Here is a 21,491-nt window from a genome sequence, read left to right as displayed (position 1 = left end):
AAGCAGCACATCAAAAAGACATCACAGAGAAGATTGGCACTCCATTCAAAGTTCAGCCTCATTTGTTTGACTGTGAGGCATTACTCCTGTCAGGCATTTGGGCATATCTTACTGGATTAAAATTGTGATTCTCTACAACTGGCTGGGAAAATAATCATACATAAAAAACCTTATGAAATGCCAAACTGTCTGTGTTAGTTCTTGATTTCAGGAACTGATAATCACCTCACAGTCATTGCTAATTGAGGATGCTATTGTCCAAATTTGTGTATACCTGGTTTCCTAACTAAGCTTAAAATTTCCCCTGCAACATTATACTTTTAAAAAATGTAGAAAAAAAGCCTAGTGTCTGGAAAAAACATGTCTTCGACATTCTGAATCACCACTACTGCTGTTAGAGCAGCTGTGCAACAGTTTTAAAATTCAGATGGACACATTTCATCTACTTTCCCATTACACACACTGTATCCTCTAAATCATGATGATATTGCATTTAATACTAGCTACGTTATGCTTTTCTGCCCAGAGGCAAATAAACCACTTAGGGTCACAACCACGCTAGTTTCTATAAAGACAATAAAATAGTAGTAAATAGTAAGTACATAAGCCAAGCAGAGAGAAATAAGCTCTGATGGAGATTGTGGAGTAAAAGAAAAGTCAACAGCGACCAACAGCGAGCTGCCCTCTGGCTGTTTTTGTTAAAATCATACTACAAACCTACTCAAAGCCGAAAGTGTAAAAGATACCCAGTTTGAGTTAAACTTCACTGAAACAACATACTTGTGATGCAACCATAGTTTGTTCATTTCTCCTTGTATGTGAGTGAAAAGGGGGAAAAGAAGACAGGAAGCTGAGAAAAACAGCAATGCATCATGCAAACTTTGTTTATTCCCAAAACACATTAAGAGCTTATAAATTGCTGAAAAACTTATTTTTGTTTTTGAGCACCATTAAATTCAGAAACCATCTAAGAAAAAAAGAGCATGTATACAAAAAGATAGAGTTGATAAAGAAAGATGTTCTTTCCATTATGGAATCAAAAGAACATATTAGGATGGGCAGTAGGAGCGTGGCACCACTGTCTGGATAACTGGTTGTTCAAGTGCCTGCATAAAAGCATTTTCTTTAATGATCAAAGAAAAAAGCAAAGTAACAAAGGGAAAATTTACAAAGAATAATAATATTGAGTAAATGGATGACTTTGTTATGTCAACTCAATCTCAAATCATCAAAGGAATACAAACAAAAACAAACATACTCATCCAAAAAGTTTGAAGACAAAAGGTAAAATGGTTTGCATGTTATTTGCATTACGTTGGTTAAAATATGCTGAAAGAGCAAAAAACAGCAGAACTTTGGCAAAAATGGTCTGATCAGGCTGATTGTCGAACTTGACTTGTATTTCATCAATATTCATCAGCCCTGTAAGTTTGAAGACAAAAGGTAAAACAGTTTTCATTTTATTTGTATAACGATGCATAAAATACATGTATGCTAACAAAAAAAAAAAAAAAAAAAAAAAAAAAAAAAAAAAAAAAAAAAAAAAAAAACAGCATAATTTTTGTAAAAAATGGTCCGATCAGGCTGATTTTTGAACTTGACCTGTATTTTATGAATAGTCATCAGTTCTATAAGTTTTAAGACAAAAGGTAAAACCGTTTTTATATTATTTATATAACAATGAAAGTGCACGCTGACGACGACAGACACAGGTGAAAGCAATATGCACAGAAACATAAAAATACATATAATTTCTTATGTAATCACAAATGCTGAAGAAAAAGGGAAAGAGAGAGAAGATAAGGGTTTCCAAGGCATTAAACAGGGAATGATGCTTAGGGGTAAGCAGAGTAATCATTGATTGGATAATTCTAGAAAGTAGATAAGAAATACAGGTTAATACCACAAGCCTAATTGTTAAATTAAACACATGGAAATCTCCGTAATTGTATCTCACAGTATAAGTGTCAGTTTTCCACTAAATGAAAGTTAACAGGGTACAACTTAATAAAAGAAAATTTGGCAAAAGTGTATCCATGATAGAAATACAGAAATGTTGACCAGATTTTTCATGATACTTCTGAATTCAGCTACCATGTGATGAGCTGGGGCCGCCTGCTACACTTCTACCTCATTTATCCCGCTAATGAAAACAGAGGTGTCGGCCATCTAGCAGATGAACACATGACGTAAATGCTGAACTTTAAGAGATGTTCCACAGACATGTAGCAATTCAACAGTCAGAGCAATGTTTGTGTGGAGGGGAAACCAACTAGACCATAAAACTCACTGCCAGGAAGACTAAATGTCTACAAATAGTGCTTTTTTTCCAGCCAAATTGGTTTGACCTGTAATAGACAGTAATTTGTGCAGCTGTAACATTGGACCTACATGAAAACCATTTTCAGTCGAGAAAATAATTATTTGTGGAAATTCAAAACAGTGTACCAAATCTAATAACTAACGTTTTTTTCAGCTGGCTATTTAAAAGTCCAAAAAGTTATGCTGTTTTTATCAAATTATCTGGAAAATAATCTTCTTAAGAATGTTAAATGATTGTGCTTTTGTCTTCAGTGGGCAGTACTCTTGGTATAATTTCACCTTACTTTAATGGGTGTTTTTTTAAATTTAAAATATGGTTTTATTACTGCTACCACTCTATGTTATAGTGCAGAACAAAAGGGGACTAAAAACAATTTTGAAATTCAAATCAAATTCTCAAAAAAAGAAAACAGCTAAGTCCTTTCTTTTTCAAGTTGCAGCTACCATTAACAAATCATCAAGCTGGGAAGGCAACCTGATGTCAAACAAATAAATGCTGATCTACTTCTCTCAGAATAACAACCAAATGTAAAGTATTAGTACTATAGTAGATTAAAAGAATCATTATAATTGCCTAAATTTTTTCACACTGAAACTTTTCTCACCACAATGTCAATATAATGTTACATTAATTTCTTTCTTCATTTCTGAACATTAAGGAAGAAATACTAAAAGAATATTGAAGATCACTAGAACACTATAAAATATAATTGTAATAGACATTTTACGTTCAATGAAATAAATAAATAAATAAATAAATAAAATGACAATATATATGAGTGTACCATCCAATAAAAGTCAAATAAAACAGATCATTATGAATTTATGTTTGTTTACAACCTAATCAGATTTTCCTCTTCAGTAAAATTAGAGTTAATGTATGCAGGTATCCCCATAGATATGTTGTTGGTCAGACAATCAGATCATTATAACCACATGTCTATTGTTCTAAACTCCACCAAATATTTTAATGAAGGGGGCAGCATTCACCAAAACCAACGACTCCTGAAAATGGGGATATCAAAGGGGCATTTACACTTACTCGTATGACCTTACCTTGTCTGATCCAAGATCAAACTAGTTTGTGTTAAGGAATCATAGGAACTAATTGAAAAAGTGTTTTTTTGGTCGATATTTTTAAAGAACAAAGATTGGGACATGGTTACTAGTAATAGTGCTTTAATTGGACTCGTGCAATAGGCACCAGGTACTGTACACATGCACAAGTTGGCCACATTCTGATCATTGTAAACTCTTTGTATGTACTGGATCAGATAAGGCGTACATAGTGTCAAAGCCAATGCCAAGCCAATTAATCCTATCTAAGTTTTGACAGGAAACTGAGTAGCTCATTAAAAGGGGCATAAAATTGACATGTCTGAAATGATGAAGAGCTGGAAGAGTACCAAGTACATGACATATACAACAAAATATCACATCAACAGCTGCAGATCATTTGTATAATAATTCATAAATTGAACATATCAATTTGCAGTGATGAGTAAAAAAAAATATTTATACAATTAAGAGTGCATTCAACAAATATGACTGATCCACTTGAGTGCTTGCTGCATAATCCTGCGGGAAATCTATTCAATATCAAACCGGGAATTAAGTGGCAAGGTTTTAAGTGGGCTGCCATATTTGATCTGTGGGTCTGTAAGTCTGTGGTTCTAAATGGGCTCTAAGATACTTAGGTTCCAAAGACCATATTTAGTTCAGTTACTAGTACTTTTTTTTCTGATATTACTTGTAGGCTTTTAAAATATATCATTTATGACTGTTTCTTTCTGTCTTTTTTCAGTTTCTTCTTTGACAGTTCACTAATTTGAAACAACTCTACAAACAGACCAACAAACTTTTGACCTCCCCCCCCTAAAAAAAAAAAAATTTACTTTTAAGAGGCAATTAAGTTTTGTTTTTCTCAATTTTGCACAGGCTGTAAACCATAAAAAAGAACCTGAATAGAGAAAGTAATAAGTTGCCATGGGAGTAGAAAACATTAAAGAAAGGCTTTTCTTTTTTTTTTCTTCAGACGTGGCTTCTTATCTTGATAAAATGTTTATGGTTTGCATTTTTTGTAATTTTCTATTTTGGGCATCATTTCTGGAACTGATCAAGTCATGTCTGTTAGCTAATCTCAGAATTATTTTGATTTGTCTGGGAATAAGCACAGGCCAAGAGATGAGAGAGTCTGATGTGTTATCTCAACTAGAATTGCTTCCAATTTTAGCAAACATACCTGCTGAACTAGCATCTCAGGCAACAGGAAGGGAGGCATTTATCAAAACAGAGAATTATTTTACGAGTCTGTTTGCAACTTTGATTTTTTTCTAAGGAAAATCTAACATACTGCCGAGAGAGCTATTCGTTTACAATGTAACTTAGGATGAATATCATTTTTTAGTCATCCAAATTTTAACGCACTTTATTCTTTCCAAACTAATGAAGAAAGAAAAATGGACAGACACTTTTTATAACCATGGGCACAATATGACCATCTATGCTAACCCCGTCTGGCCCAGTTCCCTAAATGAGTTTTTCACTTGAACCAATAGTTCTTTTAGTACAGTAAGCCAATGATGGACCTCATGTATATACACTGTACTAGTACATGGCTTAAAACCACTGGTACATCAACTACCAATTAAGGCAAGTCAAACAAATTTATGCTATACATAAAACGTACCACATCTTAGGATGGAAACGGGTTATATATTTAATTGAGTATATATTTGCACACAATAGTACATCCTTCTTTACCTCCATAATTCACACAGATCTGGTGCCTTGCTGTCAGCCCTTTTAATTAATGATGGTGACATGCCTATTAGCTAATCAGGGGCCTAGGATGCCATCTTCCCAGGTAAGTCTCCAGGGCACCTGCTCTGCACAAAAAATTAATTTCAACAATTGGTTTAAACTGTGAGGCTACTTTAATCCAAGAAGATACTGTAGAATTGCATCCATATAAAGTAGCTGTAATATCAAACATAATTTAAAAAATTTAAAGTTATAGCCAAATATTTTGCTTGAAGTGAAAGACATGACCAGTGATTCAAAATGGAATACATTAGATTATAAAGTTACATCCAAATTAAAATTTTCAACAAATTTCTTTAGTGAAACGCTCCCTAGATGTCTAGAAAAACTTTTCTAGGTTGACAGGGACAAGGACAATGGAATACATGGAACACATTTCAAGGTGGTGCAGTTAGGACAATGACAGCTAGTTGTTACAGTATATATGTCAAAGTGCCACAAGAAAGGCCTCCACTGGGACATCACATCCTTCAAGACTTCAGGGTATGCATTATCTCACTCATGGATCTACACAATGAAGAAAAATTACTCTTTCATCTCTTAACACACAAGATACTTCTAATATCACTGTCTACCTGACGTTGTTTCTATGTACTAGGGTATAAATACACCAACCAAGGAGTTATAACTGTTATAACTCCTTGCACCAACCAACTGTACACAAACCCCAGCATGCACTCATCAATTTCTACAATTAAAAGCAGACTTATTTTAAAACATGTCACACTTCAATGTGCCAAAGCCTAAGGCATAAAGTCTTAATAATAATGTGAAATATTTTGTCCAATACTACAAAGAACTTGAAATGCAGAAAATAATTTTCTGTCATTCATATGACATAATGAATGAAGACTGTTCATGAAGGTAGGAATCATAAATGACATCATTTCACAAACAGGACCGTTAGTCCGTGGAATGAAAGGAATTCTAAAATAACTAATTGTCTCATTAAGATGATTCAATTAGCATTATCTTAATTTCATCTTGAAACAATTCAACATGTAGTTTTTTTTTATCTAAATATATATATATTTTTTATTTTTAATTATTTTTCAAGCCAGTAGAATATTTTAAAATGCATTTTGAAAAGGCTACAATGTTTTATTTTTTACAAAACCTTCATGTTGTATGAAGATGGGCTAAAGAGGCAGATATCCACATTAAGTCACTTAATAAAGATTGCATTCTAAATGCTAACTTAATGGCTCCCTGCCACAGCTTCTTACAAAAGGCCATACAACACAGCACAGTGCCTTGTATGCACTCATTTCACCTCATGGTCATCACAGACCACTCTTACAAAAGCCTTAACTGAAACCATCCCCAGAAATGCACTGCATGACGTCACGCATAGCCCACTGCGCATGCGTGCATTTTTAATGAGTTGCTAGATTGCCATAGGAAAATGAATGGGTTCGCGATTCGTGGGTAATTCGTGAGAATTGACAAACTAACGGCCTGATGCCGATAGACAGCAACGCTGTGCTATGCTTCAAGCAACTCCTGACCAAATATCGCTAGGGTTTTTAAAAAAATTCTGTTGTACACACGTACTAAGAAGCTTGCCGTATATTCCCTAGACTACCCTCAGCAAAACGCAAATATTTTCAGTAATAGTGATTTTAGACGGTAGATTCACACAGAAACAAATGGAAATTAATTCGTTGCCGATAGCACCAGATGATAGCAGTAACATACAGAGTCTGATTAAAAAATTTCATGGCAATTGAAGATTTTTTACCACTGTACAATGGAGTCCAAAAAGAGCACTTGGCACAAATGTAAAACTGCCCAGTGCAAGGCCAAGAATTCAATCAGTATTTTCAACCATATTATCAGATTCTACAAAAATTGACTGACCATATCACTACTCAGTATTTAACTAATCTCTTAATCCAAAATTCCTATCATCATTTAATAATTATGCAAAATTCTTCTTTCAGATTGCTATTTATTTAAATTTTTAATGCTGCAACTGTTCCAAAATAATCTTGTAGTAAAGGAAAAATGCAAATAAGAAGTGGAAGACCAATTTTACCCACAGTATTCAATTATTTGAATATAAAAAGAATAAGATCACGATTTAACAAATTAAAATAATCTTTCATGAACTCTTTCATGAATAACATATTAAACAAAAATGAAAGTTATAAATCAGTGGTAATGGCTTATTCTGGAATATATGACCTCTGTACATCATCAGTACCTGACTTGGTACATTATAGTTACTACTTGGATACAGAGTTAGATTTAATAATGTAACAATAAGAACAATATATATTATAATAATAAACTTCTCTGCACATATCAGACGCTTGTTACCATGAACTAACATTACTTGACAATGGGCTGAGCACTTATCACAGAGTCTGTGTGCGATGCCATTCTTGTGCTGTGATTGGTTAGTTGAGTCACGTGAAACCCTACTGTTGCGCCCTCGCGTATCGCGTAAATGCTGCACATTTCTGGCCATGACTGAAAATATGGTCACCTTATAAATCGACGCAGGATTAACCTGCAACAGTTCTTAATTATAAAGTATATATACCTGTCAGTCTAAAAAGAATATCCTTTCTTGTAAAACAACTAATTTTATAATCTTAATTACTACTGATTTACCTTGGATCAAATAAGACTAAAATTTCAATCGCAAAGTCAAAACTTATTTTCTACTTACGTTCTTTGGAGAAACCACCATAAATACCAATATTGCTCTCAAAATGTGATTTCTCTCTCATCCAACAGAAAAAAAGGCAATCCTGCACAGGAACACACAGGGTGGTGGTGGTGGGGGTAGAAGCATCCCTAATATCACTCCTAACTGGCCTATCTTCAGTACCAATACATGTATCCATTCATCCTTTTACAAAGCACTGAACCATAAACGGACTGCTATTTGGGTTTGGTTATCTACTTGCAGAGAATATCTGAGTGAATTACCACAGCTGAGAGTTTAATTACTGGTTAAAGATCACCTGTCTTATATTTCCAACCTCCCAGTTTCTAACTAGAGATACAATCTGAACAGGGAGAAGTCAAAAGCCAAAAGTCTGAACAGATAAATGAAGACAAACTATATTACAGCTTTCAAAAGTGGCAAGCCCACACATTAAATGAAAAGTCAAAATTCGTTCTGATATTCATAAACCAGCTTACCCACACAAATTAAGAAATTAATTGATATGTGAAAAGCTCTCCCATAGAAAACAAGACCTATATTATCTATGATCACACCTACATCTTGCATTAATAGGTGAACAATTGTTATATTATGGCAAACTGAGGATAATCTTCCAGGTATTGACTTTCCATAGAAATATATGAAAATAATTAATAAGTGTTGTGTATGGGCAGTCAGTATGGCATTGTAGTCAATAATCAATATTCAATATCCTATGGCCACAGGGAGTCTATTACATAAATCAATCATTGATAAATACAGTGGATATTATTGCATTATTAAGTTAGCAATTGAACAGCACCTGGGAATGGGGCCCATGAAGAGAAAAGGCCACCAAGGGCAATGTCTCATTTTTTTTTTTACAAAATTCCCTTGGCAAGTCAAAATTTGTGAAATTTAATCATAACTTTGTTTCAAATTAGTTGGTTTTATTTTGAAGGGGCAAAAATACATTAATAGTACAATAAAACAGTAATACAGCAACCATGTTACCTGAAAATGATAACTAAATAATGCCAAAAAAAAAAAAAAAATCCAACTTAGTTGTGATAGGAGTTAGAAGTAACAAAAGAATTGAAACCATTCATTCTGCAAACAACTGTTTCCATGGGCATTTAGATTAGTAAAATTAATTAAGAATGCATATAAAGTCACAAGTCAGTATAAGAAAACATGCTCATGTTTATAAATATAAGTACATATATGACAGAAGTACCTACCGCAAATTTGTACACAGAAAAGCACACCAACTAAAAATGCCCTTTCAGGGAAAAATTCCGGTAAAAGAAAGTTATATCTCAATCCTCCTCTCTTTCCACTTAGATCTTCATCAAATCATAATTTCTGTTTTCAGTACTTTAACTACCAACACATACAGCTGGCAAATCTGCACATTGAACAAATTCCCAGATTTAGGCTACAAATTTGAACCCATATATCATATTAAGTAATAACATGTATGTTTTCCCTTACTCACCTCACTATAATGCATTTCTAAGCTAATTTATTACCCTTGGTCTTCAGTTTTACCTTACCTGAGTGTGCATAATTCACAACAGTAAGTTACCTGGGAGTACAAGAAATTAATCAGGGGCCCAGAGCTCCTTTCTTTTACCCAGTAGCAAAGTTCTCACACACATCCAAACAATAAGACTTCAAACACAGGCTAATTACTTCAATGCACTTTGCCTCCTTTAATCTCCAGTTCCGTTTCTCGGACATGCACTTGTGTGTCTTCTTTGTAGAGTAATTCATTTAGTTGGGAGCTCCTTCTGGAAAATATCCCATATACCTCATCCAATGCTGCACACCTTCAATTTGACTGAGGTAATCAGAAAAATTTCACCTGAAATGATGGTGAACAATTAAGTATCCAACTCCTCTCACAGGCATTAACTGATTACACATGTGAGGGGAACTGCATTAAGGGGGAGCTGAAAGGGGAAGCTTGACCACCTCCCCAATAAATTTACAAATATTGAAACAGGGAGATCAATGAAGTGGAATGCCAAGCTGTGTTCACCATATTTTCATAAGTCTTTGCTGTACCAAACTGATAATAGCCCCGTGACTATTTTCTGATGAGTTCACTATTTACAGGGATACCAAAAGTATAATTCTCAAAATGCATGGAGTTTCCAAAGTGGCAAGGCCTGTATACTATACTATACTGACTACAGAGTGCCATATACTATAGTGTATAAATTACCTGTGCCTAAGTGTTATAGGGTTGCTGTAGAAGTGGTTCTTGTTTCTACCAACATGAAGTATAAATACTACCAGTTTCTATGTGAGCAGTAGAAGTGGTACCTGCTTCTATTAAGAATTTGAGATGCCTTGCCCTATCTTCACCCTGGCTACTTGATCATGCCACAGACTAAAGAAAAACTAAGCTTCATCTTTCAAAATAATCCCAAGGTGAGGGGTACAATACAGGGAGCTGTTATGCTGTGAAAATTTGTTGTCCCTGTTTTACGACAACCAATATTAGTATTATACCTGTACTATTTTATAGCTTGAAGAAGGCAGTATTAATAGTACTAACATACTAAAATTGGCTATAGAACAATAATATCTCACATGCAACTGTACGCAACATCAAAATACCTTCAAAATGTTCTATACTTCCTCTTAAACTGAAGTTCCATTGGTACGGAATCTCATCAAGAATAATGTCCTCTTTTAAGATAAAAGTGAATAAAAAGCAATGAGAATAGAGGTTACAAGAAAACAGACCCAGGGCTGACTGTGTGAGAGAGAGAGAGAGAACTATCATATATCAAGAATACCTGCCGTGTTCTTTGCCAAAATGCAAGTAACCATCTGAGCTGTAAATGTCATAGGGCAATGCCTGCTCTTGAGGAGAGCTCTTGTTGCTATTTTCAAGGGGAATTGTATAAACTGTGCAACCATGTATATGACACATGGAAATGCCGGGAGGTCCCATGACTTATCAAAACAGACAACAGCATATGCAAAAATAATTCCCTGTTTTTCTTTCCACTTGCACCAAGAGAGAAGAGGAATACAAGGTGGGAAAACAACAGAGCTCGAGAAGACAAGTGGAATCTGTTGGAAGGCACCTGCAAAATGTTGAAAATTCACCTGATTCATTAAGTAACACTGTTCAAATGCTTTCGAAATCACTGCCTGAAGGGAATTCTTTTGGGGGCACTCATTTTACATAAAAAAAAAAAAGAAATGCGAATTAGAACACCACTGTACCATGACAACCGACAAATTAACAACTGAAATAAGGCTATATGTAAATACATAATATTATAGAAATTGGTGTTAAATTTTGTGGACTGAAGAGCAAACAGTCTGGAGATTACTTATCTATGTAATGAGTAGTTTATGGGGCTACATTATCAATGTCAATGCATTATCAACGCTAGCAGATTACAATGCACTGACACACCATCCAATTAACACTGCAGGCCTGTAGGCAGGTGAGATTTGATGGGTGTTGAAAGAACCACTCTTTTGACTGAAAAAAAAAATTCACTTAATAGATCAAAATTCAGTTTGATGTCATTTCTTAAACAATTGGGTCAACTACATGTATGTCTATTGGGGTAAAGCAGTCCCACTTTTTCACAAAAATAACCCATCCTGCTTACATGTCCCCAGCATCATCCACACACAAGAAGTGACAATTATTAACTTTTTATGACAGCCTTCCAACAATTCATTCTACATTTATGCAAGAAATCAGAAGTGCACAAACTTATTTATTTAAAAAAGCAGTTTCTTGTTTGTTCCACAAAATAATTCAAATTGAAAGACTCTAAACTTAAGTCTCCTTTGACTTGGGATAATTCAGTAATAATCCACTAACACAAGAGACATAAAATGACTACTGGTACCTGTATTAATAATTATAATTTGTTTTTGTGAAACGGGTCCATTGTCCTCATTTAATAGGCTACTACAACCTTCTGCAAGGTCAAAATTAATAGACCAAAATGTCCAGTCTGAAGTTCAGCCACACCTCTGAGCTATGTTCCTTGGTGAAACAAGGTCCTGCACTACCTGATACTTATGTCACAAGCAAGAGTTAATATCAACAACAACAAGCATATGAAATAATGTTGCATATATTGCATTTCTGGCTGTGGAGATCAGATAATTAATGTGGAGGTCAGATAATTTATGTGTGATGAATACTACAGTACATTTGTTTTTAGATTATGATACTCAGGGACAGATCCAGAGATATTTTCTAACAGTCTTCCAAATTATCTTTGTTGATTCATCCTCCATTTTTGACTGTCTTCCAACAGAAAACAATAGATGCCTGACAAAGTAAACTTAAAAATCTGACCATCTTCTGGAAGACCCAGACGACGGCCTAAATCGGCCCCTGATACTTACCTACATGCACCTGGTGACAGGTCCTGGTCTATCACCCCATCCTTTCCTCCGTCCACCCTACTCACCGTCACAGCCCCCAGGTGACATAATAGCCATTGTATTGTGGTCATTATAAACAGAGATTATCTATGATAACAGGCTCTGGTATTTGCTGGATCAACTTAAGGTGGTGGCTAGAAACTAATAATGTTCCCTAACACACATGTCATAGACACAATGAACCAGTATTGAACTCATACTAGTACATTTATATTTGTTTTTAAAGAATGCTAGAAAGTTTCTATTTCAACTTCAATTATTTTCATTTCATGAATGTGTCATATACTGTGCACACAATTCAATTCACAGGGTGCATTTGTGAAAAGTGTTATTTCAATGTCAGTTTTTTTATATATAAAATTATGTATACAAAAAATATGAAATTTAAATTTAATCAGGATATTAATCTATTTTGCTCATAAGACATTTTATTCCATTGACCATTGGACCCCATAATACAAAAGCAATCAAAAAATAATAGCAAGAGAAAATGAGATACCTTTTCACCACAAAAAGACATTTGCTTGCCACAACCACACTTACTTTGACCAGCAACAACAAGAATATCATGCTTAAAATCAGCTGTAAAAATATAATTATTGGTCATTTCCAGGTATGCCCTGCAAGTATGACGCAGCTTGACCAGATTTGTTACACATTACTAAGGTATGGGTCATCACATATATGGGGGCAATCCTTTTCAACCAAAAACATTTCTGCACCCCAAATACCACAAAAATTCTCTGCTTAATAAGTCGCACTTGGTCTGAATCTTTCAAAGTTGAACTTTTTAATTGACAACAACAGTCACTCAATTTATTTACGTATTGTTAAGTTATTTCAAGAACGTTTCCCATTCATTGCAGTGACATGTACATGCTCATGTCACGCACGTTATTTCCTATGAATAAACCAGTCAAGTTTTTTTTCATTTCTCACGCCCAAAACAACTTTGTTTATACTGAACCCTTTTCCTCACAATGTTGCAAAAGTTAAGAGCTAAGAACACCAAAGCAAATCACTTTTGCTGGGTTACTTGAAAAAGTAACACCAATGTAGAAGGTTATCAATAAGGCAGATAGCATCCACTTTTCACAAACTTTATATGTTATAAAATAATAGCCATCTTGTCTATTTCTAAAAAAGGAAAAAAATCAGCTTATTTGAGGGCTTAATCAGGCAGAGGTTTTTTATGAGAATGGTTTATGACTGAATTGCCCCAAAGTACTGGTATGAAATAACACAAGATATCATAGTAGTAAATTGGTAGCTATTACCTGGCCTTAGGTGAGAATCCGAAAAGTTTGTACCCATTCAACTGGCTCAATCTCTTTCTAAACTTGGACCATGCAAAACTGAAAAAAAGTAAATTCACCTTCTGCAGCAGGACAATTTGCCTATCAACCAAAGACTTGGGTAAATTTCAGATAAAGATTGTTAATTCATATAAATTTTCTAAGATCTACCTCTAGATCTGTCATTATGATACATTGTAGCTATGATCATGTTGCTTCCTCTCCATGTTTTTAATATAAAGCCATTACAATAGTTACCATCATTTAACTAATCATTTACCTATGATTTTCAAACAAACACATAATGTAGCATGCATGGGATATGTTTTTAGGGATGTAGTGAGCAGTTTCCTTTCATTAGACCTCAGTTTGTTAATTCACCATGCAGTTGGCAATATTTAATTCTTAAGCTTGGTGACGGATCAGATCAGTGGTCAATGGGTCACTGTGGTTACTGTAGTCATTGGGTCACATACACAATTCACATTAAGAATAATGGTCACAATACGTTTATAACAAAATATGCATCTGCAAAACTTGTTTATTACCCACATTAAAAGAAGAAGCCACTGTAGATTATAGCAAAATACACTAATGATCGCAAACTGCATGATTGTTATGTACAGCACTCATGAAGTCTGGTACTTAAAGTAAACCTCACATCCCTTGGCAAAGAAAACCTGTGCTAGTCATAATATAAAGCATGCAGTTGTTTATTACCCACCGTAAGACCTGAAAGAAGCAACATTAACTTATCCCTGATGGCATTAATTTCTATCGAGGGTGCTAAAAGATGCCTGACTTCTAAGCTCACAAACATGCTGCTATTTATGACAGGGAACTAAGCTGAACTAGCTAAAATTTACTAGTAATATGGCTTCATCTGAGAGCTAATTTGTAACGTTCTGAGACAGCAACTTGAGTAAATCAAAACTTGCTTTTGTGATCACAGAGTAGCACATGTATGTAAGTATGAGTAATGTACTTACAGTCAGACAGCATAGCTAGTTAAAGCATGGAACCGTCAATATCTGTTAACACTACAACAGAGAACCAACTCCCCACCCCACAAAGATGTATCAAGTGTCTTATACTTCACCCATCAGTAGAACAACAGCTTCTGTGCCTTGTACAAACATACAGACAGCTTCCATAGAGCACACATAATGAGATCTGACCATGCAGACTGTAAAAATATACTGGAATAGCAATCATCATTTCCTACCGTCTTCATCAAACTGTTAGTTTAACTGCTCTTAGTCATGAACATGACCGACATATCTTGGACATCACAAACTCTGCAGAACTATGACCTTGGCTGTGTTAGCTGCCTCCACATCTTACCAGTATCTAGTTTTCCGCGGGGATCACCAGCACCCAGTTCTCCTCCACCACCAATGAATGGTCTCTCTGTCTGCCTCAGTTCTGGCCGCTGCCTGCAGGAGCAAGGAGAGAAGTAATCAGAGCTACTGCTGAACCTGAAGCTTTGAGGAACATCTGTTCAAATTTGGACCAGATGGGAGATACAGAGTTCACTACGTAATGAGCCTGGGTTTCTATTAAAATGAGTACTTTTTAGTCTTAAATCTTTGTCCCGTAACTTATGTTCCCAGGTAATTCATGGTTTAAGTTGAAATGTGTCCAATTCACAAAGAACAATGTATTGCAATGTATTCTGTACTACAACGGATACACCAACTCTCCTCCTATTAAAAACAAATATGCTTCTAAAATTTCAAAATCTTTCAGTTGTTCTCCAGTGACTGTAAAATGAAAATACCAATCCCTTAAATATTTTCTTGACAGGCTAACTTAACAAAAAGCCATACCTTTTGGCATACTTTCTGTCACAGCCATTACAACATATGACAGTGTGTGTGTTTACAATCACTAGTCCCTTATGGGTTGACAAGTTCCTCCAATAGAAACTGTCAAAACCTGCCAGGGTTAATACCTAATTTTCACTTCTGATTCCTAAACAAAAATGACACTTACGATTGTGTGTGCACAAACGTGCTGTGACATTGAGAAATAGCTTTATCCACCCGCTAAACTGAAATTTATTAAATGACTTTGGTGGACTAGGAATAACTGTGTTCACACATTTATCAACAGAAACCAATTTGCCATACTAATAGCTAGACGTGCAGGGGGGGGGAGGCTGGACAGTTCTCTGGGAAAAGCCTTGCTTAAGGGTGAATAAAAAGACTATGTATCCCAAGTACCTTGAAATCATATATTATATTGCTTCTTTGACAGATGTGCATTTTTAGTGATTTCTTAAAAGCAGATTTCAATTAAGACAGTACCACCTGAATAATGACTTACTAACAGTTTTTAATTAACAGTTTTAGTAATAGTCAGTTTTCAGTTAAAAAAAACTATAAAGACTTTATTGTAGATTGTATCAATCTGCAATATGTTTTAATAGTCATACTTCTATCCAATTAGGTATAACTTTTCTTCTATTATTCTTATTATACAAAGTTGAGACAGGCCCAACTGCTAATTTTGATTTACACTAGTAACATTACTGTTGTTAATGTAGATAATTGCTCCTTGTATTTAATGTACGTACACGTGTAGTAGGTACAACTACTACAAGTGTAGTAATCAGAGAAAGCGTGCTTGTTTGTTAAAATAAAGGATTGTTGCCACCATTTATTAATACTTAAAGGTACATTTTTTCTCTTTCTTTTTTTTTCTTTTTTGGTGAGGTTTTCATATTCAAATATTTCCTGTATGGACAAACACAGGTTTGCTTGTGTAGTTGTGTGTAGGTGCATGCTTGCAAGTGTCTTTTTCTTATTTTTGTAACCAAAGATCACACTCTGGACATATATCTGACATGTCCGGGATATGTCACCTTCTAGAGTTAATTACATGCTATGTGTCACTCAATTTCACCCTATGGGGTTCCTGTCTTTGAAGTTGTATGTTCTCAACATAAATGAATAATTTACAGCAGGGGAAGAAATAATTCATTTGTAGTTGGACCGACCTGTACATTAAACCTGACCAAGAGGTGAGTACTGAGCCCTGGAGACCACATGTTACCTGCCAGGTTGTGGTGTTAAGCCTTAAGGGAAGCTTGTTCAATTTACTATCAAAATATTTTACAGCTAAAGGTAAACTGCATATCCTGGTCCCTTCTTCTATCACTATCTACCCCCTTACTTCCTCACTCCCTGTCCTGACTGTAGCTCTCTACCTTATCCCCGTTCCTTCTCCCTTACTGCCTATAAGCCCTACCTACTTGTTCCTATCTCATTGCCTACTGTATATATACCCTTACTCCTTCATTGCCTACCCACACCCCCTCTCCTTTGTTGCCTACCACCCTCCTGTCTCTGCCTACCCCTTCCTCTCTCAATGCCTACCCCCATTTCTCCCTTGTGCTCTCTTACTACCCCCTCCATTCTTCCTCCCTCACTGCCAACCACCTAAGCTTTTCCTCATTGCCTATCCCTCCAACGAATAAATGTTACCGAGACCAAATGGATACCAATTTTCTTTTGCAGCATTTTCTATGAAAAATAAGGAGAAAACCTAGAATGGAAATGCACTGTTGAAATACTTACCTATTTGTCTTCTTTGTTTTTACGTTTTTAACAAGTATTCTTCCAAATAACATTTAACGAACCTGAACATAAAAAAAAAACAAAAACAAAAACAAAAAATACTCTGATAATACTTTTGATCCAATAAATGTACTAACCGTGCTCTAGACTGTTCTGTGTTTGTCCTGCACCAAAACTTTGCTGTAGAACTCTTTTACCTCTGACTGATTTATTGTCCCCACATACTATTGAACCACTCATGGATCACTAAGTCCTTTCTAGAGAATAATGAGCATACTGTAGTTTTCATTCAAAGGTAATTGCTTACCAAGAGTACTTAGTCAGATGTTAGATATAGCCAAAGGCTATGTTGCATCAGTACTTACCTGGAGAACATGTCATTCTCTATATGCACACTGTGTAGGCCTATATAGTGAATCATTCAGACACTGGACTTCACCCTGATAGGAGGTGTGCAGGACTTTTTATACCTGAGCCTTCATAGATAAGATGGACACTATTTGATTTCCAATCTTTATTAACTGGAAACAATGAAGGCTGAAATGCATACAAACAAACTATTAGTAAACTCAGTAATATAATAAATAGAAAAATTTGAAATACTCAATAAAGAACTAGATTATGAAATACTGATATATGTAAATAAATGTAAGTCACCTCAGGTATAAAAAGTCCTGCACACCTCCTATCAGGGTGAAGTCCAGTGTCTGAATGATTCACTATATAGGCCTACACAGTGTTTGCAGATATGGTTGTATGCTGGGCACATTTTCTGACGTGTGCGAAATGGTGCTTTAATACCATGGCCTTTTTCCCCACAGTAACTGCATATCTCAGCTTTATCAGACTTTGCATACCTTTGAGCGCGTCTGTACGAGCTAGTGGCATGGGCACCTTCGGAAGCATTTAATGTCGCTGATGAACGTTTCCCAGATTCTTTAGATTCAATAAATCTGAACACATCTTCAAGGTCCATGTTCTGGTTCATATTTCCAAGCAGGTCTAGCTGGATTTCATTATCGGCTATGCCACGACTTAAAATGTCCCTTAATATGCAATCTGTGTAATCTACATCTGTTTCACAGTTAGGGCATTTAAGTGTAAATTTACAAATGCTAGCTTGACCTTTGATTCTTGCCCCAAACTGACGAATTGGTTCTTCTCTGTCCTGCCGCATCTCATGTAGAATGACTCGGGCAACCATGGGATTTTCTTCACGTACTGCCAGTCTCTTGATAGCAGATAGTACCTCTTCTTCACTTTTGTTTGTAAGAGTTCCACCAGCTGAGCGGGTGATATTTTTCCTAAGAGTTTCATCACAGCATTCCAGTAATTGTATTACACGATCTTGGCCAGTAATTTTGGTTGCTATGGTATATTCTTTCCATCTAGTCAGAAAGTAAGTCCAATCTTCACTAGTACCCGCTGTAGATATTGTGGGGCGACGAATCTTGTCAGTTTTGACCTTTGTAGATGACTGAGAGGAAGTGGCATTATGGCTTTGTGCATGTATTGTCAATAGCAATACATCTTATCTATGAAGGCTCAGGTATGACCATAGTCTACCGGTAAACAGTCCATCCTACAGGCCAGCATGCCAGTTGTAAAGTGCCCATTCCCAGACTGCACCTATGAGACAGAAGATGTGGCAGATACCATTGTAAACACACTATTAACAACCATCTCATGAAACTCCTAAAGCACTTCCAAAACCACCACGGATGTTAACAAGACTTTTACCACACAACAAACCCGGACTAAAGGAATCAAATGAAGGACTACGCAGATCTGTAAGACTAAATAAAAACTAACTTTAACCGTCTTTAATGTTTAAAAGACTGGGGGGGCATAGAGAATAATGAGCATACTGTAGTTTTCATTCAAAGGTAATTGCTTACCAAGAGTACTTAGTCAGATGTTAGATATAGCCAAAGGCTATGTTGCATCAGTACTTACCTGGAGAACATGTCATTCTCTATATGCACACTGTGTAGGCCTATATAGTGAATCATTCAGACACTGGACTTCACCCTGATAGGAGGTGTGCAGGACTTTTTATACCTGAGGTGACTTACATTTATTTACATATATCAGTATTTCATAATCTAGTTCTTTATTGAGTATTTCAAATTTTTCTATTTATTATATTACTGAGTTTACTAATAGTTTGTTTGTATGCATTTCAGCCTTCATTGTTTCCAGTTAATAAAGATTGGAAATCAAATAGTGTCCATCTTATCTACTTTCACTCTGCTATTCACAGCATCTGATCAGGGAGAAAAAAAGGAGAAAGCATGGTTAAAGAAATATGGACCGTCCTCAGTCTACTGGACATGCAGTAAGTATGAATGGGCAGTGAATGTACAAGATGATCAGTTTTGATAAAGTCCCATTCATAAACCATGCACCACTGCATAGATGTGCGCTGGGAAGTTCTACATGCTTAAACTCATCTTGAATATCATGGATGGGCAGGTCTCAAAATATAACAGATAAATAAAATTGTCAACCACATCCTGTGATATATGGCACATGTGTGCATGTAGCACCCAGAGCATGAAAAGAAATAATTATGAGTACTTAAACATCAAATAGACATTCCAAATCAAATGTATAGGCAGAGGTCAAAACAAGCATCATCATTGCTACTACCCAAAGCTATCAGTTTTGTAAAGCTGGGTCATAAACCATCGACCACATTCCAATGACATGTCCCATACAACTATCATAATTAATTTTGGTATGTTGGATCCTATGGGCTATGGCATGTTCAATACTGCAGGCCAGGCAAGAAAAGCTCATATTTTTCTATTAAAACATTCTTGAAAGGATGCAGAAGTCTTAATTCCTCATCATCAACAACAAAAACAACAGTGCACCAATACAGAATTATGAATGTGTGATAATATGAACACTGAGCTGTTAATGAACAGTAATTAAATCCATAGTTGTCAACAAAATCTAAATGATGATATTATTCCAAGTATGGCATCTTCTACATGTATGTGAATAAGGGAATCCAACCGTTCATGCAAGAAAACCATACTTCCTGTTGCAACATACTACAGTTAAGGGGGATATACTAGCAGGAAAAAGTAGGAATGAAGCAAAATCACTAAATCTGAGACATTGTTTTTTTTTTTTTTTTTTTTTAGTTTTCTGGTTTACATATTTTCTTTTACCATTATATTTTTTGGGTTTACAATAATTCATTTCCAAAATGCAAAAGTTTCCTTAAGTGAATGGAGCAAAATTAATTAAGGCATTTGATAATGTGCTAGCTCTATACAGGGGCGGATCCAGAGGTATATCCTGACAGTCTTTCAAATTATCTTTGTTGATCCATCCTCCATTTTTTATTGTCTTCCACCACAAAAAATTAGATTCCTATCAATGTAAACTTGAAAAATTTTGACCGTTTTCAGGTAGACCCAGAATACGGCATCTATCCCCCCCTGCTATATGTTTCAAACTGTGCTACATGAATGTGTATATGAGTATCTCTAGTACTGTAGCTGGACTGATGCATGCACAGACTAAATGAATAATCACTTTAATTAATAATCATTTTATTTGAAAATAATTTAACCAACTGGCAGCACAATCCCTAAAATCTACAGCAGTGTGTGACATATACCAGTGATGTTCAGACATAAATTCCATACTGTATGTACAGGTTAATTGGAAGTGAGATAATATACTAGCTGTCAACCAAGGGGTATGTGCCAGTTAGGACATCTCAAGCTGCAATCAAGCATCAGCGAGGTGCTCAAGGATGCATATATTGCAAGAGGGTGGCAATGTATTCTTTGACATTAATATTTGCATTTCACCCAAAAACACCCCTAAAACCAAATAAAGTGTGTATCACCACGGTCACATAACACCTACTGGTATAGGCACTGGTATGTAAGGGAAAAAGAGCTATAGTCGATATTCTGACCCAGGCAGTGCATGGGACAACATTCTTAAACATTGCCTTAGTTTTCAACCTTACTTGCAAGGTTCATGCTGCAGGTATATATATATATATAAGTAAACATACATGTACAAGACCAGAAGTTAATAACATTTTTACAGAGCTATGCAACAGGAAAATATTTTCAATTTTTCTATGTGCCACATTTGTTTACAACATACATGCACATGTACGTTCGTTTTTGTGCCAATTTGGTGTTATATATATCTGTGTGTGTGTTCTGCTCGCTGTACCGTTTTGTATACATACATTAACAATAAAATTCTACTACTATTATTACTACCACGTTGCCAGCCGCAATCGCAATGTGACTCAATGTTACCTGCTTGAGTTCCAAGCTTGAGGTCACCTTTTCAAAACTGAAAAAAACATCGGGGATGTATTAGAAATTGCAT

General features: G+C 35.5%; 1 protein-coding gene across 9 annotated transcripts in view; it reads right to left on the bottom strand.

Annotated features, from left to right (window-relative positions):
- LOC106165546 (uncharacterized) overlaps window positions 1-17,375 on the bottom strand; it is a 36,300-nt gene extending 18,925 nt beyond the window's left edge. For 2 of the 9 annotated variants that reach the window (XM_087004014.1, XM_087004020.1), the window contains exons 1-2: window positions 17,255-17,375; window positions 14,881-14,972 (exon numbers count right to left, since the gene is read on the bottom strand). The gene's annotated coding sequence lies outside the window, so the exon portion shown is untranslated. Of the gene's footprint in view, window positions 1-5,085; window positions 5,211-7,822; window positions 7,846-9,509; window positions 9,670-10,432; window positions 10,577-14,761; window positions 14,973-17,254 lie in introns of those variants that run through there. The other 7 variants (XM_087004015.1, XM_013543776.2, XM_087004017.1 and 4 more) reach the window with 7 other exon arrangements.
- Between the last annotated feature and the right edge of the window lie 4,116 nt (window positions 17,376-21,491).

This window comes from Lingula anatina, chromosome 2 (genome assembly GCF_051362555.1).
Source record: "Lingula anatina isolate TDL-2025a chromosome 2, LinAna3.0, whole genome shotgun sequence".
NCBI classification, from domain to species: domain Eukaryota; kingdom Metazoa; phylum Brachiopoda; class Lingulata; order Lingulida; family Lingulidae; genus Lingula; species Lingula anatina.
This window is presented reverse-complemented; position numbering and strand designations above follow the sequence as displayed.